Below are 16443 nucleotides of genomic sequence, written 5' to 3' on the forward strand. Positions count from 1 at the left end.
AACTAGCACAAAAACAGTTTGTGGCGTGCACTGTAAGGGTTTTTCTAATCATGGAGCGATTAGCTGACTGGCGTTCACTGACCGAGTCAATCTGAGTTTAGTCGTTACTATGACACCTCAGCAGGGAGCAAACCTGTGAACGGTCTGTTACAGTTCAGATTGCAGTGCTGTGGACTTCTGTTGTTTATTCAGTGAAGGCTTTAGGACAGTGTTGAGTGTAGCTTTCATAACACAGTTTGCTTTTTCAGTCCCATGATGCCTTTTGCATTTTGCCGTATTATGTGAAACTCCTCAGAAGATGGTCACCGGTGAAACTAGTTTCACAGTGGAGTGTGCACATTCGGTCTGTATTAATTCTGTGTTAATTTATGTTCCCAGGTAGGTTGGTTTGCATCTGGTGATGTGATGTTTCTGTGTTCCTTACTTTGTGTGTGTGTGTGTGTGACTGCCTTTGCAGATATCATCTATAGTTCATTTGCCAGGCCTCTGCAGCATTCAAGCCCAGAGAAAACATGAAATGAGACCAATGTGTTTGTTTGCGTGTATGTGTGTGTGTGTCAGCTGCAGTGCCTCCTTACCTGCAGTGCTTTCATGCTCTCATATTACCAGTTCTCTATCTCTTATCTCTTTCTCTCTCTCCCTCTTGCTTGCCAAGCCAGCCGGTGTTGACGATGCAGTAGCTGTTGAAAGAGAACAAGTGTGTGTGTGTGTGTGTGTGTGCTGTTGACAGAGCTGAGAGATTTAATTGACACCCACAGAGAGAATTATACAAGCTTCCAAATGCTCTCTCTCTCTCGCTCTCTTGCTGTTGTTTGTATGTGTTTAACATTTTCCTGCATCTATGTATGTGTGTGTGTGTGTGTGTGTGTGTGTGTGTTTATGCTCATGCCTGCCCATGTGAACAGGGTCTCGAGTGTGCACGGAGAGTGTTTCTCTCTGTGTTTTAGAGATGCAGTTCACATGACTGTTTCACTTCTGTCCTCCAATGCACCCTTTATTCTCTCTTTTCCACTTTCTTCTATCTCACGCCTTCATTCATTCCTTATTCTTTTTCTCAAGCTCATCCTCTGGCGTGCTGTATAATGAAGATCTTTAATCTATTGTCTTTTTACAACATGCTGCAATACAAACTCAGGGAATTACAACATATCCTGCAGGCTGTTATCTTCCTGCTATCTATCTGCCTTTGTGACTTGACATGCATCTACATTCACACACAAACATGCATTACTATACTTGTGAGGAACAGCTATTAACTACAGTGTGTTTATTGTCTAAACCAACGGTGGAAGAAACATTAAGATCCTTCACATTAGTCTGATAACACTCCATTAAAAGTAAATGTCCTGTGTTAAAATTTTATCCATCAACAGGGCCGCAAAACAGGAAGCCCTCCTTTTTGTGTTGGTTTGTGATCATATGAAAGTAAGCATGAATAATTATATTAAAGTAATAACAAATATTCAACTTAAAGTTATTATAACTAGATTTTGTCCCTTTTATAACACAAGAGGGCAAGGTTGGGCAAAAATGCAGAAGCAACCTTACATTTCAGTTTATTTGGGGCACCTAAGGGTGTGCACAGTTTGCCCATATGGTGATCCATCACTGAGTATAAAGGCTTATCTACAGGGGGCATCATTTCAGCTGAATTTTTCAGTTGTCTGTACCAAGCATGTCTGATAGAAAGCATGTGTGTTGGGCTCTGAGCCCTGACAACCGCAGGTGACCTACACTCAATGCTGCGTCTGAACATATCCAATATAATGACCCAATATAATATAGGTGCAAAGTAAGCATAACCCATGGAGTCACAAGACAACATTTATGGGAAATACTCTAGGTTGAAATAAACCATAAATTAATAAATATTAAAAATATCTCAATCAGCCATAAAACACAGGTTATGTGTAATGCATGTGTATTTGTAGAACATGAGGATTCATAACTCTGTCAAACCAGAGCGCAGACATCATATACACACTGGAAAAATGACTGGAACCTACCTTTTAGAATGATGGATGTTTCTCTGTGATCTGTGAGGAAACATCATTAAATCCACTTCAATCATAGAAAAAAGATGCTCCTCATAACTTATTCTTCTTCTGTCTCCATAATCATCAAATTTCTGTCTCTTTCTTTCATAAAAGTAATCTGGACAATCTTTTTACAGCTACATCCATGCCTGTGTTTAAACTGGAAGTGTTGAAAACTGAGTCGAGCAGATTTGCCATAATGTAAAAAAAAGAAAGAAAGAAAGAAAGAAAGAAAGAAAGAAAGAAAGGAAGGAAGGAAGAAAAGAAAAGAAAAGAAAAAGACTTCTGTTCTTTTCCAAAAATGTGACATCCCAACTCGACATCAGTCAAAATGATGTCACAAAATGTATTGATGCCTTGCTGGCTGATACAGAACAATTACAATTAGCAACACAATCAGTGTTTTCTGTACTTTGTTCATTTGGCACTATCAGTACAGTTTTAGACATTGCTGAGGCTGAGAATGTCCCATAAACACGGTTCCTATATCCCTGGAACTCTGACCATTTCCTCTATTGATTCATATATTTATATTTGTGCTGTATTGAAAATCTTAATCTTTGTAGATAAAGACAAAAATTCAATTTTTATTTTTTCTCACGTCTCCTGGAGCATGTATAGTACTACTCATGTGCAAAATAATGACATTTCTGAAGAGCCTAACTTAATTAAAATGACATTCCTGGGTATAAATAAAGGAAGTTAAAAACTAGCAAAATCACCCTAGAGTTTAATGGGTTTAGCTCTTACAAAAGCCATTTAGCCATTCTCCAAACCAGGTTTCAATGTGAACCTGTATTTTCATTTTATACAAAGTAAAATAACCTGCACAAACTGTAACAAACTGAAATTGAGCTTTATTTGTATCAGACAGCAGGTGTAGCTTGAGATCAATTAACGGTTTTGGTTTTATTAGCTGGCAAACTAAACAGAGCAGCCAAAACAAATGTTGACTTAAAGCTAGCCACTACAAATGTCAAATAAGTAAAATAGTGTGTAGCCTGGGCAGAGGAACAGGTGGCTGCATGGATTCAAACAAAATGGGTTTTCTGTAAGCAGTGGGAAATGGGGACTCCTTACTGAGGTGTGAACATAATTTAATTTCACCCGCACCAGAAGGCAGGCCAGGTGTTGCAGGAACAGCAGCTGAACAGTACCAAAAAGTTTAGCACATAGACAAAGGTGTTAAGTCAAATCATGATCTTTAGGTTGCATTTAAAGGCTAAAAATATAATTTTCCCTAGTAAACAAGCACCCAGGGGGTGAGGATAGAGAAGGAGTTACATAGAAGAACTTTAGACATTATGCTGTAGCATTCTGGGTGAGCTTTAAGGGTCTAAAATGGTTTGAAAAAAGACCACCAAAGATAGAGTTCTCTAGAGACAGAGTACTCAAGCTTGGACCTGAAGTTACAATTACCATTTCTGGTAGGACAGGCTCTGATTTAGATTCACCAGGATCACTAAGTTTTGGGGAACAGTTAGGACCACATCAAGGCCTGTAGTGAAGAGGCTGGCTGGTGCTTTGGTTTAGTCAAAAGCAATGCAGAGATTGTGTTGAGGACAGGGTTTCCCAGGGAGATTGTCCACATATCAGTGGTGCAAAGGCAGGAGCCCTGGGGATTGCCCATTGGTCTGAAGCCCCATTATTCCAAACCCCAAGCGTTCAAAAAAATTCCCATTGGACTGAAAGCTCAGGGTTAGGGTTAGTATGCACTAAATTAACTAAAAAGCAAGCATTTTGTAATTGGCGTCTTTGTGTTCACACGTCAAAGTACACTAGGACATTAAATGCAAAATACTCAAGGGAGAGTGTGTATTTTCAGAGCAATGGGCCTTTGGACTAATGGGCTTTCGGTCCAATGGGAAGTTTTGGGGTTTCGGAATAATGGGCAATCGGACCAGTTGCATAACACCGGATCCCTGGGGACCCAACTGGATAAATATTCTCCAAGACATGCTAAGCTTTGCAAGGGGGCCTGGAGTTGGTGGTGGTAGACTATGCCAAATACTGCTGATATGCAGTGTTAATTTTGACACAAATTTTAAATTTAGTTTTAGTCTTAACCACCTACTGAAAATTGTAAGGGTGTAAAGTCACATACATTTTAGTCTTTTGTTTGTTTGTTTGTTTTAGTAAAGATATAGTCATATTTAATATCATAATAGATTTTGTCGAAGGATATTTCTCCTGGCTGTAAAAATTCCAGTGAGATGTAAGCATACTTTGAACTATGTGTTCAGTCACCTAGGCTGAGAATGTGTTACTGACTTACCGTACTTCTTTAATATATCATATAAAAATTAATTTCTAAAATTTGATAGACCCACACCCAATTCAATAATATTTCCTCACAGGACATATTTATTTTCTGCATATACACTGTACCTTGGCACTGTGTTGACACTGTGACCGGATGTACAGTGAAAGTGAAGCAGACGCTGTTGACATGGCACACTGCCCTCTTCATTTGCATAGAATCTGAAGAAATACAGAGAGGTTACAAATAGTATGAAATTATTTGGTCCATCTTAGTTTGCTACTCATTGACTGGGGGGGTATTTTTTCTTTAACAAGACTCCTTTGAAATACAACTTTTCACTTTTCACCTTGTCACTGCCTGTTTTTTTGCACTGATTTTTTGTATAGCCTACTGACAGGGTTTCCCATAATTTGCCACGCCATAGTTTACCACTGGCATCTCCCCAACCGACACTTGTGACACAGATACACACAGACATAGACACACACACAAGCAAACACACACACACACATACACCTTTTGCTCCGAAAATACACAATTTTCACCCAAATCATGATCTTTCCCTAACCCAAACCAAGTGGTTTTTGTGCCTAAACCTAACCAGACCTTAACCACAGCATTGTCACACCATAAAACATAATTATTTTTTAACAAGCATATCAAAGATATTAAGGGCAAGAGATGTCAGAGGTAGCCTAACCATAAATAATGGCAGTGCATCATTATTGTTGATCAGACACTTATGTTTATTAACTGACAAAACAGACTTTTCATATATTACTGAGCTGAACTACAGGAATTATAACAATATTTAATGTTAAATTTTGTCATTAACATAGGCAGACAAGTATTATCTGGGGAACATCATGACATTCATTCACTTTACATGGATCTAAAATAAATACCAAATTATGTTAAATGCTCACTGAATGAGGTGGTGTCTTAAGAAATCATAAATCATCTTTTAGAAGGAGTACATGTTTACCATAAGCTTGGCTTCGGTAAATTTCACAATATGTTAATGGAGCAAGGCAAGCTAATCGCTAATGTGCCTCGAATCTATGAACAACTTTGAGCTATAACATTACATTAACATTAAATTTACTCCTAAAAGGGAATTAACATGTGTACATGTTATCAAATCTATCAACATGCATAATTGATATTTTACTTGGCAAAAACTGTGTGTCTTGAATCCACAGAGCACTCCATCCTCATTAGGAACAATACACTCAGTCTTTCTTTCTGTTTGAATATAAGAGGAATGTGTCCACAGGCCATCTTTCTTCTTCCTTCCCACCACTCATTGTTTGAGATGCCAGCTGCCAGCAGCAGCTAATGGTTTTGTTTGGCTTTTTAAGCTAGCTAGCTTAGATTTGTTAGTAGGCTCTGGCACAGAAGGTAAGCTTGTTCACAATTATACTGGAAGCTGGCACTTGAACAGGCACCAGACATGCACCAGATATGCACCGAAGAGGAAAGAAAAATCATCCAGCGAGATGGGGTGGTAAGAATTTGACTTGCACTTGCAGATATATAATTGGTTAAAATGGTAAAAAGCTAATGCTTTGAGGTTGTCCGCTCAAACAGAAACAATTATTTTATCTCGCCTTTACTTTCCTGGGCATAATGAACAGTGATTTGGTTGTAATTTTTGTCGTCAGTGGGGGTCAGGTGAAACACAGCTGACACACACACCTATCCTTTTCACCAGTCTTGGATTGATCTAGTGAGCACAGACTGTGAAAGGGACCCTGACATGTCCAAGAGATAGAACCATGTAAACGAACAGGGCGCAGACCGCAACGCTGTTGTGCATATATCCTATAAACTCATCGCACTAAACAAGGCCACCGACACTGCCATGCTACGTGTAGAGTGTGTGCAGAGCACAGTGGGAGGGTCTCTTCCTGCCTGCTTATGGCTTGAGATGCACTCACAAAGCCACCTAGCAAGGCATTTCTTGGATAAGGCTTTTTCAGCCACACCATCCCCATAGAACATGAACAGTGCATCTGATGGGAGCTGTGCATTCAGCCTAACATGCTAATATGTGAACTGGGCAAAACCAATGCAGTTTTCACCTCCCTGTCCCCCACATGGGGTGGAGGTTAAAAAGCATCCGGCTGAACAACCCTTGACCTGAAAGAACTCTGTATGTTCTTGGGAAGAAAGGAGGGATTTGGTCTGAGAGTAGCTCCGCTGTGGTCACCATGAAGCAGCATGCAGCTGGGGTGAACCTACAGGGTGCTTAGCTCACACACTCTTTTAGCTGAGGTCAGAGGAAGCAGCAAAGCTGTCTTGAGTGACAATGCCTTTCAAAGAGGAGTGTCCTAGAGGCTCATAAGGATCCTTTGCCAGAGCCTTGAGCACAAGTTGCAGTTCCCCTTGGGGGGTAGGGACATGTATCACCAGGCGTTGTCTCCTGACCTCCTGCATGAAACATTTCACAAGAAGGTGTCTAAAGACCAGTCTGTCATCAAAACTCTTGTGACAGGAAGAAACGGCTGTTGCATACACTTTAATAGTGGCAAGATATGGCCCTTTGTCTAGCAAACACTGCCAAAAGGAGAGAATAGAGCTGACTTCAGACATCAAGGGATCTAATTACCTTTCCTTGCACAAGCATTGGAATCCCAATCACTTTGCCCTATAACAGGCAGTGGTGGATCCTGCCCTTGCCACCTGAATGGTCTGTACGAACTGCACAGACAGTCCAGCCCACTTTAGCCTGTCCCTTTCAGGAGCCTGGTCCAGAATGGGCAGCGCACCTATCACCCCTGCCTCCTGGGACAAAGCCCTCCAAAACAAGGGGATTCTCCAGGGCTGAGCCACCAGCATTTAAGTCATCTCTGCGTACCATGGTGCTGAGCCATAACCTGGAGCTATCAGGATGACTGGCAACTGCGTGGTGTTACGCTCATCAAGCAGTGCTTATGCTTCTTGGCATCCAAGTGAAGACTGGCAAACCACCTCTGAGGGCATTGCATGTCTCTGAGGGCGTCGCATGCGCAGCAGTCCCAGCGGTACCACCGGGTGGGCTGCTGCCATGAACCCCAGCCCCTGCATCACAGTCAATGCTGTCACTGTTGCACCCCTTCTCAGTTTGTGAACTTCCTGCAGTAGAGCTGTCTGTCTGAGTTCCAACAAAGCAGCCCATAGTCTGCATGAGTTGAGCACAACCCCCAAATATTCCACCTGTTGCTGTGGTGAAAGGGTGCTCTTCTTCCAGTTGATCACGAACCCTAACTTGATTAGGTGCAGGATCAATTGGGCTGTGTGGTACATAGCCCATTCTTTGGACCAGGCCATGACAATGACGTCATCAAGGTAAAAGAAGACCCTCACACCTCGGTCGTGCAACAGCTGAAGTGCCTTGTCCACACATCTTTTGAAGGTGCGAGGGGGCCAACGAATGGGCAAACTCGCTGTTCACTGAGGAGAAAAGGATGTTGGATAGCAGGCATGCTGCTTTATTTACTGTGGGCTCTACATGTATTCTGCTAGGCACATTCTGATTGGCCGGCTATGTTTATACAAAGTTCAGTGGGCGAATATGTGTGTGTGTGAATGGAGGAGAGTAGTACCCATAGATTCCAGTGGAGGGCAAAGCCTGGGTGAGATAGAACTTGAAGTTTTTCCCTTTACAATTATCCCCTGTGGCCCTATGAGAACCAGCGAGTAATGATCTGCATCCAATATTAAATTCTCAGCCCTCATAATATCTTTAAATCAAAGGTTTCTTTGGCAGGGAGTTCAGATCAAAGACCTCCCAACTCTTCTTAATATGTGTTCCCTCTCCTGCTTGCTCTCTCTCTCTCTCTCTTTCAATTTCATGTCTATCTGTTTCGATCTCTCTGTCTCTCTCTTTCTATCTACTTCTAATTAGAAACGTTTTCAGCACCACTCTTTTCTACTCCATCAACCACTTTCGTTATTGTATTAAACTATGCTGATAATAAAATAAAAACATTTTGTCCAGATCTCCCACAGTGCATTCTCTTTTCATGGCTAAAAGTGTCATTTGCTTTGTGCTGGTTTCTTAAATGAAGCTGGTCACAGCAAAGCCTTTTTCTTTGGTCCACAATTGTGGTAGTTTACAGAAGGATGATCTTGCAGAATCATAGCTACCCCAACAACTCTCCAATGCTTCAACATTCAGAAATTCATCAAGAGATTCGCTTTTGATATTGGCAGCATAAAACCTATCCTTAAGTGCAGGAGTAGTAGACTACAGCACCCTAGATGACAGCCACACCTTGAAATTGAAAAAATATCTAATTTATTTAACATGAAAGTAACATGAAGTTAGGTTTTCATGTAACTTGTGACTTTTAAGTGTGAATGTATGTACTTGATGAGAAAGGTGTTGCAGTTCAGTAAGGCTTGATTTTGCTTGATTTCAAATCCATAAAATCATAGTATTTAACTAAAGTGTTACCTTTAATATCAGATTGATTCAGCAGTTCTTTCTGTATAACCTAAAGGGAAAGGTTAACTTTGCAAATTAAAGTATCAAGATCCAAACTGATGATGTCATAAACTGCCTTTTTTTTTCATTGGTCCATCAGTCCATGACAGTGAAGTACTGACTGATTCCTGTTGACTCCTAAGGTGTTTTTGCTTGCGATTTTTCATCTGTTTGAGTTATATATGCAGTTGTTTCATTATTCACAGTATGTGGAGAAGCTCCGGGATTTGTCTTTTTGACATCATCGCTGCAGTATGTCTCTGCAGCTCCACTTTGGAAACTTGCTTACATTTCCAAAATATAAGTGAGCAAAATCTAATCAAATCTTGACTGCACTGTTCAAGGTCACATCAATAATGCATGTAATGTAAAACAAAACAAAACAACAACAACAAAAAAACACCAGGAGTCTATTTTCTGTTATGTCAGGACCAAGTTTTGGGTCTGAAAAGTGAAGCCAATGTGGAAGTGACTTAAACCTGTATTCTCTCTAATGGCCATCAGGGGGCAACTCTGCTGGCTCCAAAAAGAAGTCCGATTATATGGAAATCTTTGAGAAAATGACCCTTCTTCTCACTTGATTTATTACCTCAGTAAACAGTTTCCTAATGAATTTATGGTCTCAATCACTAGTTTCAAGTCTTCATCAGTACAGCATGATGTTCATTTTGTAAAAAGACGATATAGCAGGGTATACTTTATGGCATGGCTATATTGTGATTGACAAGTCGCTACCATGGCGACAACTTTGGTTAGGTAATGTAACCGTGGTATAACCCAAGATTCACAGAATATAGGCGTAGCCATAGCCATTACTATTCCAGTGTGTTTTCAGTTCATGAAAGTCAGGGTAATTGTAACATTTTGGTCGCCAAAAAAGCATTTGATTGTACTAAAAGACCCTCTAAGGACCCCATTTTCTGAAAGTGCATTTTGTTTTAATGGTTGTAATGGCTGTTTTTTACTAGCCAAATTAGAATTAGCATTATCACAGTTAACCATAGACTGTAAAAGCACCGTGCTAATCAAGCTATCAGCTGGCGTTAGGGTCAGCTCCACCCTCTCATAAAAACATGGTCACTTCAGGCTCCAGAAATCCAAGATGGCAAACTTGAGGCTTCAAAATAGGAGTCCACAAACCAACGGGTGATCTATTATTGTCTATAAGGTCTATTATTTTTTCACAGTCTATGGTCAGGCATTGTCAAACATCACTACTTATGAATTTGTCATATTAAAGCGTATATGAGGATTCTCTACACATACATGTTGAATCATGTACATAAATATAGGATATCTGACATGACATGTCACTCGATGAATCTAATGTACAACAGAATATTTTAATTAAATCATTAATAAACGAAAATCCAGCAATGTTTGACTAAAAATCACATTTAACCAAATGTATCTCCTGTTCCAAGTTGATCGTGTTTCTGCTCAATGCAGCTTTCATCTGCCTCTCACTGGCACTTGAAGAGGCCTTTGGCTTTAGCACCTCGCTGCTGTGCTGCATCTAAAATTATAACTCTCAAAGTGGGCCAAAGAGATTTAGATTTCACTGCACTGATGTGTAGGTGCCCTGATGCTGAGTTGGAGAGGTCCTCATATTATGCTTCACATGCTGTTGAATCATTTAATTTAAATCTTTGACATTTATAATAACACCAGAGCTGATTGGGGTACAGTGTATGATGGTTGGCTGTGTCCTTTCAGTTCAGTTGTTATTATCTTCATTGTCTACAGTGCCAGCAAATACATCATAGTAACAGAAAACTGTTTTATTCTTGTTTGAGTCTGTCAGAGTTGATGTGTTTTCATATTAGTGTTGCATTCAATTCTCGCTCTGCTTCCTGTCAGTAACCAAACACTAAAAGGAGAAAAAAGTCTGTTGTTGCCTTAGAAACTTGATTTTCTAGGCAACAATTTACTTCATGCTAGATTTGACAGAGTAAAGCTTATATTTAACATCAACTCATGAATGTCATACAAATGTAGTGTTGCCTGCACAGTAACAAAATTGGTGGCATTGTTAATTAGTTGCACTTCCCATAGTGTTTTTCAAATTCCAATAGTTTGCAAAGCCCAATTTATTCTTGCCACATTCAAACGTGTGACACTACAAACTCACTGACTGTGTTAGAAAAGCTAATTTAAGAGAGGCTCCAGGTCTTCATAATTCATCTTTAAGGGAATAAAAAGTCACAAATGGCAACACCATTTTCTCATTTTGACTTTTTCTTGTTGTTCAAACAATGCTTTGAACTAAATGATAATCTCAGCTAACATGCTGATGTTATTACTGTGTCCACCATCTTAGTTTGTTTCATAGCATGCTAAAATGCCAATTAGCACTAGACAGAAAGTACAGCTGAGGCTGATTGGAATGATATGTGCGGTTTTTCATCATAAACTAAAGTATCAGACAAATTAAATTCAGTTGTAGTAGGTAGATAGGTAGGTGAAGGAATAAACTGCCCAGATGAAATAAACATAGAAATTCTTTCAGGGTCACTAACTTGAAGAAATTGATATTTTATTCAAAGTGGCATTCAGAGAGGAATCAGGTCGTCCAGGAGGACTGTTAGCTGGGAAACATTGTTTGCAACTTCCAGGTTTCACTGCTCCAAAAGGCCAAAATTGGACACTCTGTTTGAATCCAGGCAATTAGTGAATCTCTTTTCACTTCTGTAATAACTTTTTAGACCTGTGAAAGTCTGACAAGTATTTATCCAAAATAAAATTCTTGGCTTTTCTGAGCTTGTTCTCTCCATTTTTCTTCTCTGTTAATAAGACTTTATATTCATCTGCCTCGAATAGTCTTACAACCTTGAATCCATCTTAACTACTACCCTAATATATTGTACAGTGCATAATACATTTGTGGCTTCACCACTGTATTCATGGATTCGTACAGATCTCTACAGGGTGGGTTTAATTAAAACCTTTAGTTTTTGAAGTGTCATAACCCGGCTCCTAGGCCATGACAAATGTGGGAACAGACACAACGGGTGGTAGTAAATTACAGATATTTATTATGGTAAAGAAAACAACTGAAGCAATAATTGCAAATATGGAGCGTGTCAGTCAGTAACACCAATAATGTAGGTGTGAATGTGTGAACAATGAAGTGTAAGGTGTTGTGGAGTAAAAACACAACTAGAATCAAATGAAAAACAAAAGCCTGCGGCTGCTGGCTGGGATGAGTCAAGGTGAGAGAGAGAGCCTGAACAAGGCTGGGAGTTGGCTTTCTATCCTATGGGACCATTAGGCCCAGGTGCTCTGAATTGGGCTGGCTGCCACACCCACATTCTCCCAGTTATCTTTATGGACACAAGAATATATCAATAACTCATTACCAGACCAGCATCAATACTGTTAAGGTAGGTTAGGCAGGGGCCATCACAGAAGCAACCTTTGCTCTGTTCTTATTAGGGTTTATGAGTAAGAACTGCCACAATCAAAGGCATCTGAATCTGTTCTGAACTCACAAGTGCTCAGAATATAATAATTTAGCTCTCCTTCAGCTACCAGAAGACATTATTATTATTGTGAAAGCCCAGTTTACAGTGTGTGACAGAAAAGTTCATATTAAAAATCCAAATTTATTTAACATGAAATTAGCTTTTTATGTAAGTTGCAGTGCTGCTGAGAGCAAGAGAAACTTGTCATCAGTAGCTTCTAACTGTGAATGTACTTGATGAGAAGGGAATTGCAATTCAGGAAGTCCATTGCTTAATCTAAGATCCATAAAATTACAATGGAGAGTGTGAGATGATCTATTCTCTCTCTCTCTCTCTTTCTATATATATATACATACATACATATGTATGTATGTATGTATGTATGTATGTATGTATGTGTGTATGTATATATATATATATATATATATATATATATATATGTGTGTGTGTGTGTGTATGTGTGTGTGTGTGTATATATATATATATATATATATATATATATATATATGTGACTGAAAAGGTTGTTTTTTTTTTTTCAGTCATGGAAGTGTGATGTTCTCATACTGTGCAGAAGTCATAGTACAAAGTACAAGACTCTAGCATTGGAGATCAAAACTTGCATCCTGAGGGTGTTTTAAAACCTGCATTGTTTAGTCTGGTTGAATCAGACTTTGGTTGGCTTCCCCCCTTGGTATGAATTATTTGCAGATCTGAACACAGCAATCGCACTCTGGTATGGACCAAAACTACCGTACCAACACTCTTTAAGATAAGATAAGATATAGTTTGGGTCTGGTCCCAGACAAATTCTGTTGGTTCGTTTGTGGTGGAAACATAATCCAACCTCTATCCGGCGAGACTACAAGGAGTACTCTGCGAGTTTGAGCCATGCAGCTCCCCGTGTGCTTTTCATGCTGGGATGTTGATGAGTGAAATCAACAGTTGCTAGCAGCTAGATGGAGAATGAATCAAGGTCCAAGTATTTTGCCCTCTTGATATTTGGCCAGATGACCTTCGTCAGCATCTTCCTCCCGTTACTTTCTCGATCTCGCCCTTGACATGTCTGACCAATGAGCAGAGTGAACATTCTCACATGGCTTTTAGTGATGCGTTTTTGTTTGCTTTATTATATTCTGTGAATAAAGAAAGCGAACCAAGGGGAAAATGCAACAGGTTTACCAACTCATCACTGATTCCAACCAGAGAAGAAAATGTCCTAAATCAGGCTTAGGCTACTAAGAATGGCTAACCTATTTGGTTCCATTTAAACAAGTTTGGTGCATTTGCAAGTTCATTTATGCTGGTATGAACTTGAACTTGAATGGTGCAGACTAAACAACTGTACTGAGACCACCTGAAAAGGAAGGTTCATTTCCAAACTACTATGGTGCAGTTTGTGTGCGGCGGCAGATATTTGATTTGAGCATGCATTCAAAACTACACTGTAGCTAAATATGTTATAAATATGTACAAATTCTGTAAATCCATTGTGTGTGTGTCAAGAAAATCATCTTATAAGTGAACTGTATAAGTGGCATTTATGATGATCACTGAGACTGCCCTCCCAAGAAAAAACACCATCAAGTGATGTTTATGTTCAAAGTGACAAAGCCCTCTAGTGGAATTATGACTTGTCTGTCTTTCAACCATGACCATAATTGTTCCCTTACCCAAGTGGTCATCATTGTAACCATGATGATGAAGGTCCCCTAACCTTACTACTACTAAGTTGTGTTTGTACCTAAACCTAAAAGGCAACAATGTATCAGTGTCACTGGTTGGTGTCACTGGATCATACGACTTCCCACATTAAACAATGTGCTACAGGTAGTGGAAAAGAGATCCTCACTATAGGTAATCTGGGTATTATCATGTTTCCTTCAAACATATTAATCCAAATGATTTATATATGAATGTAAGTTTTAGGAGATATGGTTGCAAAATAAGTGATTAGAAAAGGATTAAAATCATATACTGTAAAGTGATATAAGTGATGACCAAACATACAGTACACAAATATGACCCAGGCTGTAAAAAACTTGAATTTCCCTTGAAAAGCTCTCCTGCATGACCCTGAGCTAAGATGAGTGGCATGGCAGTATCCTCTTCTCCCTGGTCAGTGACAAGAATACAGCGCTGGAGTGGAAAAATAAATGCCAGTCACGCTCTCTGACCCGGGCCGGCCTCTCTTAAAGCAGTTGAGAAATCAAATAGTCTGTTGTTTCAGAGACATGACAGTGCCACCAAAACACCTGAGCTCAGCAAATGGGTTCACGGCCTCTTCCTTGCCCTCTCTCGTCCTTCCTTCCCTCCTCCTACTCATCTCTCCATCATCTCCCCTATTGACCTCCGCTTGCTGCAGCCTCCATTTAACTGTCCTCCTCCCCCTCCACGCCTGCCTCTTCTTCTTCTCCTCCACCTTCATCCATCCGCCCCGTCTCCTTCTCTTCATCCCTTTATCTCTCCTCCTCACTTCCTGCGTCTCTCCTTTTCATCTTCCTCTTTGTGCTTTTCTCGCCTCCTCTTCCTCAGCCTCCCAACCTTTCCTTTCAGAGATGCTTTCATTACTCTCTCTCAGTCTGTCCGTTATACCACCCACACACACACACACACACACACAGACACACACACTGTCCTCCTATTTCCCGTCAGCCCAAGCCCCATTTGACCTTAGTAAATGCAGCCATAGAACGCCTATTGATTTATGCATACAGATGTAGTGTGTGTGTGTGTGTGTGTGTGTGTGTGTGTGTTGCCTTGTTCACCCTTCTCAATGTCACATGCTCGTTAGCTTCCCAAGTCCCTTTCAAAGTGTGTGTGAGTGTGTGTATTAGTCGGAAAAAGCAAGAGTGAGTGTTATGTGCATACCTGCTTGTTTGTGTGTGTGTGTGCATGTGTGTGTGTGTGTGTGACTGTGTGTGTGTTCACTTGCCAAGCCTGTGTGATTGAGATGGAGAGGGTGTTGCAGGGTTGCTTGTCTGCATGCACAATCATCTGGACCCCAATATAGTTTGACGGACAGCCCTTCTGCCCAACCAGATTACAGAGATAAGAACAGAGCAGCGCTGTGATTGGTAGATAAAGGAGATGGATTAAGCCACAGTGCTTTGTGCGTTCTCTGACTCTCTCATTCCCATGCTGAATAATGTAGCTGTTTGTGTGATGAAGAACAAGTTAGAGGATGAGACAGAGCGGGAAATGTTGGAGGGTGCGAGAAAGAGTAGTATTGAGAAAGGAGAGGAAATGATGAGAAATGAGAGGGAAGAGTAGGAAATCCAATCTGTTCAAAAAAAAAAAGAGGACGGCAACGTGCAACATGAGAAGTTAAGTGTAAGAGCTGAAGTCCAAAGAGGAGAGGAAAATAAATCAATATAGGACACACTATCCAAAAGAGAGAAAAGGTTGAGAGAAACAAAAAGGAGAAAGTCAAGGAGAAAAAATGCAAGAAAATGGTGATATTGTGATGAAAACACAAAGGAAACAGCAATGAGAGAAGGTGCTGAGGTATTAGAGAGGAAAAGACAAGTGAAGAAGGATGTGGATGGGCAGAGAACAGAGTGAGGATCCTTGATTCGCTGATGTGAACCTTTCCATGCTGCCATGCAGAACTTTTGCTGTTTTATCCAAAGCACCTTTGCAATGGATGCATATAGATTTGCAGAACCGGAGGTCAAGAGGGAATTATGCCTTTAGCTTTTATATTTATAAGAGTTTATATTAGAACAGTGAGCATGAGTGTAAGCAAGTTTACCTTACTGTAAGTATGGAATGAGAAATTTTATGTTTTATTGATCAGATACATCTCTTCAGATTATAACTCCATATGAGCCACTTTACAGAGGCCTGTAGGCAGTCCCAACAGACAAAGCTGGTGTCTGATTTGTGTGTGGTGCTCTCGAGTGACACAGCTGTTACTTCAGTGGTATGTACAGTAGAAATATTAAGGCTTTTAGAGAACTAAATGACATTTATTTATAACTTTAGTACAACCTCCGCAGGACAGATTAAGCCCTGCTACTGGCATTACTTTACAAACTTCTCACCTATATAATCACCTATATCCATCAAGCTATTACTGCATGTTCATCAGATGAAATAATTTAATTGTTTATGTATTTAATATTTAGTTCAATTTTTTCTTTAGTTATTTACTTTACAATCAGGAAATGTCTCAGATAGATATAGAAATTGAAAAAGTTAAAGTTTATA

General features: G+C 40.0%; 1 long non-coding RNA gene across 1 annotated transcript; it reads right to left on the reverse strand.

The window, feature by feature from the left end:
* Positions 1–584: 584 nt before the first annotated feature.
* LOC121902211 lies at positions 585–4547 on the reverse strand. The gene is made up of 3 exons (XR_006097499.1): positions 4425–4547; positions 2007–2036; positions 585–680 (listed from the first exon to the last, which is right to left on the reverse strand). It is a non-coding gene; the product is annotated as an uncharacterized LOC121902211 (long non-coding RNA).
* Between the last annotated feature and the right edge of the window lie 11896 nt (positions 4548–16443).

This window comes from Thunnus maccoyii, chromosome 8 (assembly GCF_910596095.1).
Source record: "Thunnus maccoyii chromosome 8, fThuMac1.1, whole genome shotgun sequence".
Lineage (NCBI taxonomy): Eukaryota > Metazoa > Chordata > Actinopteri > Scombriformes > Scombridae > Thunnus > Thunnus maccoyii.